This window comes from Sorex araneus, chromosome 1 (assembly GCF_027595985.1).
Source record: "Sorex araneus isolate mSorAra2 chromosome 1, mSorAra2.pri, whole genome shotgun sequence".
NCBI classification, from domain to species: Eukaryota; Metazoa; Chordata; class Mammalia; order Eulipotyphla; family Soricidae; genus Sorex; species Sorex araneus.
In genome coordinates this window covers 83,068,838-83,077,693 of record NC_073302.1, presented here as the reverse complement: position 1 = coordinate 83,077,693, position 8,856 = coordinate 83,068,838, and the positions used below count along the sequence as shown (strand labels likewise).

General features: G+C 36.0%; 1 non-coding gene across 1 annotated transcript; it reads left to right on the top strand.

Annotated features, from left to right (window-relative positions):
- Positions 1-788: 788 nt before the first annotated feature.
- Positions 789-892, top strand: LOC129401035 (small nucleolar RNA U13). Its single transcript, XR_008628061.1, has one exon. It is a non-coding gene; the product is annotated as a small nucleolar RNA U13 (small nucleolar RNA).
- Positions 893-8,856: the final 7,964 nt, after the last annotated feature.

The following is an 8,856-nucleotide window of genomic DNA, read 5'->3' as shown; positions in this document are numbered from 1 at the left end:
TAGTTTTTGTTGTTGTTATGGTTAAAAATTAGACAGAACTTGAGTAAAATTGGTAGAGCATTTGCCTTATACATGACTGACCTGGGTTCTATCCGCAGCATCCCATGTGATTTCCCAAATAACACCAGAAGAAATTAATGGAGAACTGGATAAATACATATGATTGGATCTATATTTCACACCTTGCATAAAAATAATATGAAATGCCTTGATGTTAGTTCAGATTCCATAAGACACATTGCAGAAAATATAGGAATATTGCTCCAGGATTTATATCTCGAAGATGTCTAACAACATGATTATATTGGCAAAGACAACAGACACAAAACAAACAAATGGACATCAAATTAAAATGTTTTCACTTGGCAAAAGAAACGAGCTAAAATTAAAACTCAGTGAGAGAAAATATGTGCACATAATATGTAAAAAATGGTTAGTATCCAAGATATACAAAGCACAAAAATTATCATTTAATAATCAAATAATCCCATTACAATTGGGAACATTTTGATAAATCCTTATTCATGGAATACCTCAAGTTATTTCTCATTCTCTCACATTAATTACTTAGAAGGCAAGTAACAAAATATTTTTTTCTGAAATTAACAAACCAATGAATTTTTGTTCATTATCCCTACTTTTTGGGTGTTTATATTTCTATCTATAATATTAATATTAACTAATATTAATATTTCTATTGATAGAAAGAAAGAGAAAGATTCAGATCATGGAAATGGCTTGTATGGAACTTAGATACATTGGGTATAAAAGTAAAAATTCCTTGCACAATTCTTTTCCAGGTCATAAGCATGATGATTGAGTGTTCACACTTTTGTGTGACATGCTCCTCTCTCAAATATTGTTATGAATTTGGCACATTACCCATCTGACATGATACAAAAAATTTAAATGATATGCAAACTAATTCTTCCATAGATTTGAAATACAGAAATTTTGTGAAAAGGGATTTCCTCTGTGATTTCCAAGTTCTCTTGGAGCTTCAGCAGACAAAGTTTAGATAAATGTTTGCTCTAGATGTGAGATTTGAACATGATCTGACTCAGAATATTTAAGTAATGATGGCAGTAAAAGCCTCTTCAATAAAGTTACATCTTGACTGTGATATTAATTACTCACAGGAGAAAGAGTGAACTGGAAAGGAACCACAAGTCTAATCTCCTTTCCTCTTCCCAGACAAAAAAATCTAGATAGGTGGAAGAGGGAATTTATTCCAAACTAAATTTACACTCTCCTGTAAATTTATAGTTCTACTCTCACTTTTTTCCCAAAAAATCCCCTGTATAATCACAGGGAGGGAGGATGCTGTTTCGGATGGCAACTCCACCATTTGTGGGCTAGAAAACTATAGCGTGGTCTTTAACCAGTCAATGAATATTTCCTCTTTTATAAAATTCAGGGAATAATTTTAGTGATAATAAAAACAATGCTATAAGTAAATAATTCATTTCCATTCAAAGATACATTTCAAATTATTTATCAAATACTATTTTAACCATCTGGTATCCATTTTTGAGTTTTTCATTGGTATAGAATCACTGAGAGTTGACTTTCTCTGCAAAACTTGCCACAGGTGGGAAAGAAAGAGGGAAGAAAAGGATTTCCTGTATAAAAGTTAATGTCCTGTTGAATTATCAATGTCTAAAAACATTCCAGGAAGTATTTTTAATATTGTTTTCATAATGTCTAAAGCAATGGTAATAGTGTGTCAACTTATTTTCTCTAAAGGATATGAGAATCAGTTTTCAAAGTAGTGATTTCACTAAGGCAACTGTTTGTGGACACATAAATTCTCATTCACAGCTTATCCCACACTCCTTCTTGACCCTATGGTATCCCTTGGAGGATGTGGAAATGTCAGACAGCAGCTCGATGTCATTATCCCTGACAGATTTTTTTTCCATTTATAGTAATCTTAGTAAAGGTCCCAGCTTGCACCCAAATGCATCACATGTCCATCAGCACAGTGCAACATGTATCTTAGTTTAAAATGTAGGAGAGAAATTGTGAATAGGTCATATTTAAATTTTTCTTCCTATACTGACAAATGAGACAGGAATCCTGTGGGTGTAAATTTGATACTTCCATGAATAAAAAATGAATTTATTATGATTAGTGCTTTCACCTAGAATCTGACATTAATTTACAATGATTGATGGACTACTTAAAATCAAGTAGTAACCTTTTCCTAAGGTTGCTGGGTGACCCCACATCTACCTCATTAGTAATATTCCCTGAACTGTATTTATGTAAATGGGGAAAAAGTATCACAGGGCAACTTTTATCCCTTACAGCCATGTACAACTTTAAATGTAGCTACATTTTATACATATTGAAATACAATTTTACTTCATTCCAGAATATCTGACAATGTCTTACCTCCACTCTTGGAAAATGAGCACATTTTATGCTCAAAAGGCATCAGTAAAATATGTAATGGTTAAATGTAAAGTATAATATAAATGCTATTTATGCCCCTTTTGTTGGAAAACACTATTGTAAGTTCCACCTTGTATAAATAAATGGTAAGTCAAGGTAACATGAAAATTTTTATATTTTAACTATTCTTATATTTATAAAAAAGACTTCATTTAACATGTACACTTATTTAGACTGAGATATCTGAACAAAGAAAATTCTTCACTCTAGATATACATTATTGATTACAGTTTAGAAACTGCTGAACAGTAAGACAATAAGTTTAAATATTTAAAAATATAAATTTATATATACACTTACACACAGATAATTAGCTGGGAAGCAATAACCTATTGGGTCATATGGTTTTTTTATTTTTATTTATTTTTTTTTATATTTATTTTTTTTTACAGTTACAGATTTATACATTTTTGTGCTCATGTTTCTCCCTTACAAAGTTTGATAACCCATCCCTTCACCAGTGCCCATTCTCCACCAGCAGTAAACCCAACATCCCTCCCCCCCTCCCCAGTCCCGTCTCCCCCCACCCCACACTGCCACTATGGCAGGGTTTTCCCTTTTGTTCTCTCTCTCTGATTAGGTGTTGTGGTTTGCAATAAAGGTGTTGAGTGGCCATTGTATTCAATCTCTAGTCTATATTGGGCCCGCATCATCTTTCCCCCACAGGGGTCATATGTTTTTCTTGGTTTTTAAAATGTGCTTCTTCTCCAAACCTAAATTTTTATCTACTCATATCATATTTTTTAACTTTTTATTAAATCACCGTGTGGAAAGTTATGAAGTTCTCAGGTTTATGTCTCAGTTATACAATAATCAAACACCCATCCCTTATACATATTAAAATACCCATATTCCACCACCAAAAACCCCAGTATACCCCCCCGCCCCCACCCCCACCCCCTACTGTATAACTAATGAATTTCATTTCATTTTATCTTTACCTTGATTACGTTCCATATTTCAACACAAAACTCACTATAGTTGCTGGAGTTTCCACCCAAGAAAGACAGCCCTACTACCAAGGAAGCATTTGATAATTAGTTTTCCATTGCTGGGAATGAAGAGATATGTAGCCCCACTGCTCCAAGTACATAACTCTCTTTTTTTCCTTTTTCCTTTTCTTCCCCCCCCCCCATCCCCCTTCCTGTGCCTCATAGTATGGTGTACACCACGCCGCGTTTCTCCCTGAAAATGGGAAACAACCTGGAAAGAGGGATATTTCCTCTTCTCGGCCGGCGTGGGGCTTTTGCTTAGTTCACAGTCCAGAGAGGTGGCTGCTACATTAATAACTGTCAAAATTTCAACAAAAACTTACTATTATTATTTGGAGTTTCCCGCCCCCGCAAGTCAGACCTGTTCAAAAGGAACCGTTTCACATTGCTGACAATTATAGATGTTAAGTCGGTTTTGGATTTCTGTATAAAGTCCAGGGAAAATTCTGCCAGAAATTGCATAGCCCAGCTCACAGTCCCAGTGCATTGCTGTAACAAGTTCTGGAATCAAAGTCTTTAGGTGCAGAGGGTCCGCTGCACTCTCAGCAGCTCTGAATTTATCTGGGCCGAGGGCGTGCCGGTTACACCCCCTTCCCATGAGTCCCTAGGAGCCCCAAGTGTAAAAATCGAATACCTCTGGGTTAGGATTCTTAGAAGATGGTGCCTGCCATGTGGGTGCCGCTGCTGCCATTTTCCGTGCAGGAAGACAGTGTGGGGAGGAAAAATCCACCCCCTGGCAGCACAGAGTTGCAGCCCAGTTCGCAGTCCCAGTGCATTGCTATTAGAAGCTGCGCTGGATGCCCGAATGTGTTAGGTCTCTGGAATCAAAATCTTTAGGCACAGAGGGTCCTACTCATATCATATTACTATGTATTCACCTTTATAATATGATTTTAATTGAATAAAATGAAGATTACATGCAAGGTAAACAAGACATGACACTCTGAAACATGGTACATAATTTATCAACAAGGTAAAAACAATTGACAAGCTTGAATTATGTTCTGCCTCAAATCGTACAGATTTATATGAAAAACATAGCCAGTTCAATTCCAGGATTGTAGGTTTAGGTTTTGTAAGTAAGCTGGAGGAGCAAGTCTATAGAATATAAAAGGAGCTACTAGTTATTTGGCATTGCCCAATTTTGAGTCAAATGCATTTATTTATTAATTTTTTACATATCTGGCAGTGTTAAGGGCTCACAATTTGCTCTGCTCTCACGGATGACTTCTGGGGAGAAGGCATATGGGAACCTGGGACTGGACCCTCGTCAATTGCACGTATGGAAAGTGCCCTACCTGCTGTACCATCTCTCCAGCCCAAGGAAACCATATTTTATCTTTAAAAAATTATGTGGACCATAGTTGGAAGCCTGCTTCATGAGTGGAGGGGAGAAGGCATTTGCAATTGCAAAAGGCATTTGCAATTGCAAAAGGGATCACTAAGAAAATGATGACTGAAGGAACCAGTTGGGATGGGAGATGAGTGCCAAAAGTACATAATGGATCCAACATGATGAACACTCAGTGTCTGTGTTGCAAGCCATAATGCCCAAAAGTAGAGAGAGAATATGGGGAATATTGTCTGTCATGGAGGCAGGGGGAGAGTGGGAAAGGGGGGTATACCCGGGATATTGGTGGTGGGGAATGTGCACTGGTGGAGGGATGGGTGTTTGATCATTGTGAGATTGTAACCCAAACATTAAAGCTTGTAACTATCTCACAGTGATTCAATAAAATTTAAATTTTTTTAAAAAAATAAAAAAGAAAGAAAGAAAAAAATTATGTGGATTAAGCATTTGAAATAGTCACTCCATCCATTATGCCTTTGAGAAGACATTAAATATTGTGGTATCTCAGTTGCTTTTAATTTAAAATTATAATATCTTTCTCATTCCTAAGAGCTTTGTTAAGAAGCCGATAATATGTCATATAGTGGAGTATTTTTTTAACACAAAGCATTATACCAACATTATGAAACATGATTCATTCTCTTTCTCTTGTATTACATAGTAATCTAATATGTGAAACACAATGATGATTTATTTAAGTTAATACTTGTTAATAGATTTTTATTTAACTTAGAGGTATGCAGATATAAAAATGGTTATGAGTAAAGGAAATTTTTAAACATGCACATAAATTGCATCAATTTATATAAGATAGGCAGCAATAAATATAAATTATAAATAAAATACAGGTAATAGCCTATAAAATATAGATTTAAAAAGACAGAAAAACTATGAAGAATTTTCATTAATGCTATGTTGTGAAGAAAGTTGAATTTGGGATTGGATAGGAAGTATAGATGTAGGGTGCTTGCCTTACATTCAGAAGAATAAGATTTCATTCCCAGCATCCCATGTAGTCTCCTGAACACCACCAGGAGTAATTCCTGAGTGCAAGTGCAGGCATAACCCTTGAGCATCACCAGGTTTGGATCAAAAAATAAACAAAAAAAGAAAACAAATAAGGGAATTTGGGAAACTATAACAAAATGGAATAATATAGTCTGGCTTAATAGGAAAATTTTGCCTAGCACTCTTCTGTTACTGGGGATATCCATACTGAAAACTGAATTATATAGTTGTGCCTGAGTTTCAGAAAAAAGTAACTGAGTTCAGACCATGCCCAAGTCCTGGATGTGGAGAGAAAGCCTGCAGTTGAATTACAAGGTGTTACAGAAGTAGAGGTATAGGTCAGGTATGATAGAAGATCATGACTTCATGTACCCAATTAGAATGGGAATAGACTTAAACTTCAAATTCCAAAGCTATTCTGGAAAGAGGGAGGTGGCACACTCTGGTTTCCCAGACAGTCATCTCTTTTCATATTCATTGAATGAGAATCAAGTGACGGTGAGTGAGAACTTAAATCAGAGCTATGATGTGGGTTTCTTTTTATGGCACTGGTGGTACCGCTAGCAGCTGCCATTCTTGTGGTAAGATTCATCCATCCCCAGCCAATTAGTCAAGCCAATATAATCCAACACAACCCACCACATTATAAGCTGCTAACAAGTAGGCTGTGTCATCTAAAGCATCTTCAACTAACGAGATTTGGATAATAGAATCCCGATGGCAAGTGTGGTTACAGAAGTGCCAGCCTCATCCATTTATATACACATGGAATTTTGCAAAGAGAACAGATAAAGAACTACCAGGCTTTGGCAAATAAGATGACCCAACTGCCACCCACCTTACAGTTGCATAGCATTCCATTGAGTATGTATACCACATCTTCATTATCCACTGATTTGTTGTTGGACATGTAGGCTGATTCCAAATCTTAGCTGTTATACTAAGTGCTGCAGTGAATAATAGTGTACATATGTTCTTTTTAATGGATGTTTTTCTGTACTGAGGGTAGATGCCCAAAAGTGAAATTGCTGAGTCATAGCGCAGCTCAATTTTAAGTTTACTGAGAACTCTCCACACTGCTTTTCATAGGGGTTGCATCAGACAACATCCCCACCATCAGTGGATGAGGGTTCCTTTTTCATCATATCACTGCCAACGCAGATTGTTCTCCTTATTTTTATCTGTAACATTCTCATCAGTATGAGATGGTATCTCATTGTTGTCTTGGTTTGGATTTCCTAATAATAAATGATGATGAGCATTTTTCCATGTGCCTGTTGGCCATCTGTTGGTCTTCCTCAGAGAAGTTCCTGTTCCTTTCCTTTCACCATTTTTGGATGGACTTTTTGGGCTTTTTGTTGTTGAACTTTGTAAATACTTTATATATCCTGGTTAGCAATCTTTTAACTGATGTGTTGACCACAAATAAATTTTTTCTCAGTTAGCTGTCTTTCAGTTTTAGCCCATGTTTCTTTTGCAGTGCAGAAACTATATTTGTTGTAGTTCGATTTATTTACTTTTTATTCTGGCACCTTTTTCAGTGGCATTGTATTATTTAAAATAACTTTGAGTGTTTTGCCTTGATGTATTTTATAGATTCTTATCTGATTTAATCTCAATATCTTTGATTCACTTTGAATTGACTTTTGTGAAATGTATGAGATATGGTTCCAATTTTAATTTTTTGTATATGGTTATCCAGTTTTGCCAGAATCATTTGTTGAAGAGACTGTTTTAACTGCATTTCATATTCTCAGCCCCTTTGTTAAATATTAGCTGACCATATGTGGGGGGTTGTTCTTGGATATTCTATTCTGACCCATTGGTCAGAGAATCTGTCCTGATTCTAATACCAGTGCTGCTGTTTTGATCACAATGGCTTCATAGAGCTTCATACTATACTTTCAAGTTTGGTAATGTTATACCCCCTGTTTCTTACTTTACAAAATGGTTTTGGATACTCAGGGCCTTTAATGATTCCATATAAGCTTTATTATAAACTATTCTAAATCTGATGTTTGATAGAGATTGCATTGAATCTATATAGCATTTTCGGTAAGATGGTGCTTTTGACTATATTGATTCTTCCACTATTCTTCCAAAAATATTCCAATACATAGTAATAGAATATTTTTCATTTTATAAGTTTTTCTATTTTTTTATAAAGTAATTTTGAAGTTTTTATGGCATAGAACTCCCACCTATTTGTTAATTTGAGTCCTAGTTATCTTATTTTCTTAGATGCTCTTTTTTTTTAATCATTGGTCTCTTCTCTGATTTATCAATTGTATATATGAATGCACTCGGTTTTGTGTATTGAATTTCTAGCTGGGAACTTTGCTGTATTGGTTTATTATTTCTAGAAGATTTTTTGTGGTCACCTTTGGGTTGTCTAGGTATAATATACATTCACCTGCAAATAGAGATAATTAGATTTCTTTTCCAATTTGGACCCCTTTGACTTCCTTTTCTTACTGATTGCTATGGCTAGAAGTTCTAGTACAATATTGAACAAGAGAGAAAGCAATGGACATTTTTGTCTTGAACCTTATTTCAGTGGGAATGTTTTCATTTATTTGCCATTAAGAATAATATTTGCAGGACGTCTGGCAGTCACCCGGCCCGGAGTCCCGCGACCCCCGACTTCCCGCCTGGCTCCCTAATATAGGCCCGACTCCCCGGCCACGCCTCCCCGGATGTTACTGTGGGCGTGGCTTGTATCTCAGGGGGCGTGGTCTCAAAAGTGGCGTGGCCTCATGCCGGAACAGCGGCCATGGCCTCAGTTATTATTTATTACCTTAGTACAATAGGTATTGTCTTTTTCTTTGAAAATCGCTTTAGCCATCTCAATCACTTATGCAAAATAGCCCATTAGCTTACTTTTACTTTAGTAAAGCTATCAGTGAATAAGATAAGCTTAGCAAAACCTTCATAAAGAGAACTTAGCCTTAAGCCTTCATTAGAGCCCCCACATCAATCAGGAAGAGTGCCTGAGTATAAGGAAGAACTCTAGAATAGGAACAAGGCTGCCATCAAGGATAGCACAAC